Source organism: Mastomys coucha, unplaced genomic scaffold (assembly GCF_008632895.1).
Source record: "Mastomys coucha isolate ucsf_1 unplaced genomic scaffold, UCSF_Mcou_1 pScaffold23, whole genome shotgun sequence".
Classification (NCBI taxonomy): domain Eukaryota; kingdom Metazoa; phylum Chordata; class Mammalia; order Rodentia; family Muridae; genus Mastomys; species Mastomys coucha.
This window is the reverse complement of record NW_022196906.1, coordinates 67,173,201-67,180,921: the sequence shown is the minus strand read 5'-3', so window position 1 is coordinate 67,180,921 and position 7,721 is coordinate 67,173,201. Positions and strand designations below refer to the sequence as shown.

The window sequence follows — 7,721 nt, the reverse complement described above, 5'->3', positions numbered from 1 at the left end:
AGGGGTAGGCTTGTGGACACCAAGGGGTAGGCTTGTGGACACCAAGGGGTAGACTTGTGGACACCAAGTTGAAAAGTTACCGTCTGTTATTGGTTGACTATAACGTATCCCATCCAACTCATATTTTTATTGTTTATTTATTTATTATTAAAAAGAGGGGAATGTATGTGCCACATAACCTGTGCTGTGCAGAGGTCAGGGGAAAACTGTGGAGTGCGTTCTCCTCTTCTAACTTGACATGGCTGCTGGGGATTAAACAGGCTTGTGTGGCAAGCATTTGACTTATAAACCACTTTGCCAGCACTAAGGTTTTGTTGGAATGCTTGTTTCTCAGCTCGTGGCACCATTTAGGAGATGGACTTCTCTGGTAGAATTAGGCCACTTGGAGTGGCTCTTGAATAGAGCTCTACTTCAGGCTTCAGACTGCTTCCTGGTCCACTGCCATGTGGTAAATTACCACCTGCTCCATGGACTAAGCCATTCTGCTACATCTCCTCTGCTGTGGTAGGCAGAAACCCTCTGAATCTGTGAGCCAGGATAATATTTTATTCCCAAAAATTTTCTCCCCCAACACCCATGTTCTTTTTAAAAAACAAAAATCAAAACAAAACAAAACCAAAAAACCAAAGATTGAATTTAGGACATTACGCATGCTAGTCAAATGCTCTACCACTGAACTACACCCCCCTGAAGTTCTTAAGTCATTTCTATGGTATTTAAGTCACAGAAATGCAGAGGTGACTAATACCCCATCTCAGAAAATTGTAAAAGTGTATAGAGGTGTACAGCAGTAATCCCTTCAAATAACAAGTACCAAAGAGAGCAGAAGAGAAGGCATTTATAACCATTTGGTAAACTCCAAGGCAGTGTTTCTCTTGAGTTCTTAAAGACTGAAATGATTCATATTAAGGTCTTTAAAAGTTCCCCAAATGTAGGAGATAAGGGCCTGTTATTTCTACCTATTTTAGGAGGGTTTTGCCTAATTAGTATTAAAAACTGTTAAAGAGTTCCCAATGGACTCTAAACAGGCTTATTAGTAGGTAGATGTTGATATAGCAGGATAACAGTGGAATTCTAAAACGGGATAACTTTTTAGCTTAGTTTTTCTGTCTAAAAATGTTAACTTTGTCAGTGATTGCTAGTCAGTGTTAGAGATGGGGAAAGTGGTTAGAAATCACAGTTCTGTAGCCAGTGTCTCTTGCCCCTGTGAAAGGGTACTTTCAAAAAAGCACAACTCAGGGGACTGGAGAGAAGGCTCAGTGGTTAAGAACATGGAGCGCAATTCCCAGCAAGCACATGGTAGTTCACAACTATCTATAGGGGCATCTGATGCCTTCTTCTGGCACGTGGGTATACAAGCAGCAAAACACTTATATAATAAATAAATAAGTTTTTTTTAAAGGACAACTGAAGAGACTACCCAATTTTTTTGAAAAGCAAATGACTCAAGACTAAATACCCTCTCTACTGATGTTGATGAAAGTTATCTTATTGTTTTCAATCTTGTCAGAAATATCACAGGAGGTGGGCTTAAATTTTCTTTCTGTGTTGGAGATACACAGTTTCTTTTAAAATATTTGGAAACAAAAGTGGCAAGACTATAAGTTGTCACTCATAAATGATGGTCATGGTGTTCTGAAAGAGTTTAATTGAAGATCCTGGGTAGAAAAAGTTAAATTGGGATTTAAGACTGAAATGTATTTCCCTGTACACACACTTAGGAAATCACAGAAAAGACAGAAATGGGAGTGTGAAGCAACTAATAGGTAAAAGATCTGGGATCAAAAGGTGCCAGCAAAGATGCAGATGCTTTTAGGACATGGTATTAAAACTTAGAAAAACAAAATAGAGGGCTGGCGAGATGGCTCAGCGGGTAAGAGCACTGACTGCTCTTCCGAAGGTCCTGAGTTCGGATCCCAGCAACCACATGGTGGCTCACAACCACCCGTAATGAGATCTGACACCCTCTTCTGGTGCTTCTGAAGACAACTACAGTGAATTATGCTGGAGTGAGTGGGGGTGGGGGTAGGGGATGGGGGGGGCAGGAGGGAGCAGGCTGGCAGAGGTCCTGAGTTCAATTCCCAGCAGCCACACACATGATGGCTCACAGCCATCTGTACAGCTACAGTGTACTCATACACATAAAAATAAATAAAATAAATCTTTAAAAAAAAAAGAAAAACAAACTAGAACATTTGTACCATAAATATAGGCTCCAGGCCACTGAGAAAGTAGAAGAAATATGGGACTTAGTGAACAGCAGATCTTGCAGTAATAAGCAGAGTGATTGATGAAGATATTGCCAGCTTCCTTTCTTTTTCATCTGCTTGAAATGCAAGTTAAGGTGAATTCACAGATCCTGGAAAGCAAGGAACAGAACAGTCACAAGGGACTCGAGGAGAGAAGGTTCCTCTACAAAGATCATGTCTCCCAGCATGCCCGTCACATTGCCCATAATCACCAGCCCATATGTTTCAAGCAAAAGCAGAGAGCTAAAGAGAGTCTCGTCTACAGAGTAGAATACAATACAAGAACCACACAAGTTTATGGGAACTCCAAACTCAACAAATAGAAGATGCAGCACATAAAGGGTTGATAAATGAAAGGGTAGGATTATTTTATAAATTTATAGTTTTAAGAAAAGCATGAGTATGTAAGTAAGCCATATGTTTATATTCTGAGTACTGGGACAAAAAGTGTGTCCCTTTAGTTACATAAAGTAACTATTCATACTGCATGTGTTATTTGGGAAGCAAACTGATTTTTTTTTTTTTTTTACTTTTACCCTTCTCTTCTTTTGAGACAGAGTCTCCTATGTAGCCAAGCTGGCTTTGAGCTCACAATCCTCTTTCTTCATCTTCCTGAGTGCTCAGATATAGGCATGTACCATCATGTACCATCATGTACCATCATGCCTGTCAAAAGTTTTTGATTTTTGTCTGGCATGGTAGTACATACCATTAGTCCTAGCACTCAAAAGGCAAAGGCAAGCAGATTTCTGTGAGTTCAAGGCCAGCAAGTTCTAGGGTAGCCAGAGCTAAATCAACTCTATTTCAAAAACTTTTTTGACTTTGTTCTTTTTATTTGCATGGAGAGTGCACCATATGTATGGGTACTCACATAGGTCAGGAGAGAACATTAGATTCCCTGGAGCTAGAGATCCAAGAAGTTGTGAGTTACCAGATATGGGTACCAGGAACCAAACTTGGGTCTTCTGGAAGAACAGCAATGATTCTTAAATGCTGAAACATTTCTTCAGTTCCTGAAATGTTCTTTTTGAGGTAAAAATATTAATAGATATGTATCAAAAATATAATCTTTTGAAACAATTACTATATGATAGACTTCAACAAACTGAGAGTCCAAGAAAGATTGAAGGCAAGATTCAAGAATCACTGGAGAGTGGAAAAATTAATTTATAGTTATCTAACTATAATATGATTAAAATGAAAATCCAGATTAGAATTACTGCCTCAGTAACAAGCCAAACAGTAATTATTTCAGTTTTATGATCAATATGGTCATTCATCACAACTGTGAAAGCAGTCGTAGATAAATTAGTACTTGAATGGTATGCTTGTGTTCTCATAAAACTTTATTTACAAAAGGAGAGAACAGACCAACTCCTAGAGGATTACAACATAAGAGTGTCAGGATAAAGCCGTGATAAACAGTTATAAGTTCTGAAAGCATGATAAACACACAGAATTAAGTGGTAAGGGAAAGTTAATCTGTCATTCAATGAAAATGGGTGAAATATCTTCAATAAAAGGAAATAATTTAAAATTTGGTAAAAAAGAATAGCAACATATCTAACTATGTTATTTAGAATATAAATAATATTATAAAGAGTCTATAAGGGTGCTGGAAAGATGGCTCCATGGCTTAAGAACACTTGTTGCTCTTTCAAAGGATCAGGGTTCAGCTCTCAACAAATACATGATGGCTCACAGCTCTAGTAACTCCAGTTCCAGGAGACCTAACACCCTCTTATGACTTCTGTGGACACCACCATGCAAAAACTGTAAATACAGATAGGCAGGCAAAACACTCTTAGATAGAAAAGAAAAGAATTCTTAAAAGGAGTTGTTTGAGGCTATTTTAACTAAATAACTTACAATGAAATATCATGTAGTTACTACCAAAAGAAAAGAAACAAGGTAACAGTGTTAGACTAAATAAACTGAATGTAAGAAAAAAATTTATCAACCCTAATGATGAAAATAAATTACATGAGAAATTTTGCTAGCAGTGAACACTTATAAACCACATACTGTATCATCAAAATCATCTTTATCACAGATTGTATACAGTAAAAATTTGGAAAACTAGCATGTACCTCAGAAACTGGCAGATCAGGTAGAAGAACTGTTGGAGTAGACAGAATTTGAGCAACACAACAAAGCAGCTTGCTTGAGTAAAGGACTTTGTTCACAATAAACAGTAAATGTCCAGTCTCTTCAAACACATATGAAACATTAACCAGCTTGCTAAAACAGAAGGAAGATGTTAATAAAGTTCCAGATAAGAAGTCATTTAAGTTACAGTCTTTGATTACACTGTAATAAAATTTGGAAATAATAAAAAACACAGTGTGGTGCTCATGCCTTTAATCTCAGCCCCTGGGAAGCCAAGGCAAGAAGATTACAAGGCAAGCAGATTGCCTATAATCTGAGCCAAACCTAGGCAGTACAGTGTCAGGTCAGCCTAGGTCACAGGGTGAGACTCTGTCTCATAAAAACACTGAAGTGGATTGAATGAGAATGTCCCCCAAGGGCTCTTGTATTTGTACATAGCCCCTCTTAGTACTTAGTCCCTAGTTAGTTTAGGTCTTAGAGGTGTGATCTTGCCAGAGAAAGTGTGTGTATGCTGGAGGGCAGGTAGACATTGAGGTTTCAAAGCTTTGTGCCATCCCAAGCTGGCACTCTGCTTCATGCTTATGGTTCAAGATAGGAGTCTTGAGCTTCCTGCTCCAGTTGCCATGCCTATATTGCTTGCTGCCGTGCCCGCCATACTTTCTTGGCGTGGCAGACTACTAACACCCTGGAACCATAAATAAGCCTAAATAAACCCCTACTATAAGGTGCCTTTGTCATGGCATTTTATCACAGTAATAGGGACAAACTAATAGAACCAACCAACCAACTAACCAACAAACAGCTCAAGTTTTATAGCCAGACATGCTACCTCAAATTCCAGCTTTCAGGAATCTGAGGCATGAAGATTTGATTCTTTTAAGGCCACGGAGTGAGTTACAGAGTGAGTTCTCATCTCACAACCCCCTCTAAAACCGAGGATAAAAGAGAAATGTGCATGGGGCTAGAGAGATGGTGCTTAGTAGTTAAGAGCACTGGTTGCTCTTCCAGAGGACCAGGGTTTTTTCCCAGAAACCACTGGCAGCTCACTATTGTCTATAACTCCTGTTTCTGGGGATCTGACACCCTCATACAGATATATATGCAGGTAAAATACCAATGTACATTATAAATTAAAAATGAGTTATAAGTTCGGGCAGTGGTGACGCACGCCTTTAATCCCAGCACTTGGGAGGCAGAGGCAGGCAGATTCCTGAGTTTGAGGCCAGCCTGGTCTACAGAATGAGTTCCAGGACAGCCAAGGCTACACAAAGAAACCCTGTCTCCAAAAAACGAAAAACAAAAAAAAATTTATAAAAAGAGAAATGTGCAAATTGAAGTTAACTGTCAAGAAATGATAATACATAAAAACTACAGCATATACTTGTACAATTAGCCTATTGTCAAGTGATCTATGTGAATTGACTTTATTTTCACAATAATCTTTTTACAGATGAACGTAAACACAGAGCTCTGGGTTAAATAACCTGTCCAGTGGTACACAGTCATAAATAACAGGGTTCATATATAAATCTAAATAGAGGGTCAGAAAGATGGCTCAGTTGTCAAAGGCACTTGCCGCCAACCCTCACAACTTGAGTTGGACCCTCAGACTCACATGCTATATCAGGAGAGAACTAATTTCTTCAGGTTACCCTCTGACTTACAGTCATGCACCATGGTACACATGTATGTGTGCATGTGTATGTTCAAAAGAGGTTTATATCCAGGTATGGATGTATCATAAATACAAATATAAATGAACTATGTGTATAGCTCAAGAAGCTAATAAAAACAAAATTAAAATATAACTGAGAGAAAAGATGTTATTTTAAAAAGTCTTGAAAAGAGGGCTGGAGAGATGGCTCAGCGGATAAGAGTACTGACTGCTCTTCCGAAGGTTCTGAATTCAAATCCCAGCAACCACATGGGGGCTCACAACCATCCATAACGGGATCTGATGCCCTCTTCTGGTGTGTCTGAACACAGCTACAGTTACTTACATATAATAAATAAATAAAAATCTTTTTTTTTGTAAAAAAAAAAAAAAAAGCCTTGAAACAAATGAAATGATAGAGTAAGTTTGTATAAAACTAAAAGATTACTCATTGAAGAGAAACAAAAAAAAAAAAATGCCAGAAAGAGTGGAATTTGTCCAAAGGAGAGGAAGATAGTAAGAGTCAAGACAAGAAATCAGCCTTAATTATAGATAATAAAGTGTCCAAAATGGATATTAAATGTAAGCTCATAATTTTTTGTTTTTGAGATAAGTTCTCACTATGTGGCCATGGCTGTCCTGGAATTCATAGAGATATGCTTGTCTCTGCCTCCAGAGTGCTGGGATTAAATGTGTAAGCCACCATACCCACACTTGAAACTCACAGTTTTTGAAGTCCAAATAAAAATGATCTTTATAAAACATGTATCACCCAAGTTGATAAAAATTGAACCAAGGGCCTAGAGAGACGGCTCAGCAGTTAAGAGCACAGGCTATTCCTGCAATGGCTGCTAATTGGTTTCCAGCTCCTCATGGCAGTTCACAACCCTCTGTAATGCCAGTCCAGGGAATCCAACACCCGCTGTTAGCCTCTTTGGGTACCAGGCACTCATGTGATTCACAGGTGGCAAAAGACCCATATCTGAGTGTGTGTGTGTGTGTGTGTGTGTGTGTGTGTGTGAACTATAAAAATTGAACTAAACAGAGTAACCACCTTAAAAAAGAAAAGAAAATCTTAGCCATTGCCTTCTGCTCTAAGGAAATCTTGGGTGATTTTGAAATGAAGCAATATACTGCTTATATTTCTGGAGAAGTCTGAGGTCAAGGCATATCTAATGCCTATTGAAGATATATAACAATGCCTCCTTCACATATGGCACTTGCTATCCATGTTCTTATTCCGTGATATGAACAAGGCATCCCCATCCTGTAAGCAGTTAGTAGGGGTTATAGGCCCAAGGATAACAACCATAGTCAATCCTAGAACTCTAAAGTGTGAACCCCGACAACCAGTGAACCTTAACTCACCAAAATGTCTGCTAACAAAATGCCTGTTCTTTTTACTTCCTGGTTCTTCTCCCCATTCAACACCTTGGTTTTTTTTTTTTTTTTCGAGATAGAGTTTTTCTGTGTAGACCTGGCTGTCCTGGAACTCACTCTGTAGGCCAGGCTGGCCTCAAACTCAGAAATCCACCTGCCTCTGCCTCCCAAGGGCTGGGATTAAAGGCGTGTGCCACTATCACCTGGCAACAGCTTGGAATTTTTGGAGAATTTTTTTTTCCTACAGAATCTACAGTCTTTCATTCTGACCCACCACACTATCAGAATCTCCCATACACATTCAAATTAACTAACCATATGCATCAATA

General features: G+C 38.8%; 1 long non-coding RNA gene across 2 annotated transcripts; it reads right to left on the bottom strand.

The window, feature by feature from the left end:
* Nucleotides 1-118: 118 nt before the first annotated feature.
* On the bottom strand, nt 119-7,448 carry LOC116073043. Of its 2 annotated transcripts, XR_004111643.1 has the most exons (5): nt 7,381-7,448; nt 4,340-4,490; nt 3,121-3,272; nt 2,202-2,359; nt 119-525 (listed from the first exon to the last, which is right to left on the bottom strand). It is a non-coding gene; the product is annotated as an uncharacterized LOC116073043 (long non-coding RNA). The 2 variants fall into 2 exon arrangements; XR_004111644.1 differs by lacking the exon at nt 3,121-3,272.
* Between the last annotated feature and the right edge of the window lie 273 nt (nt 7,449-7,721).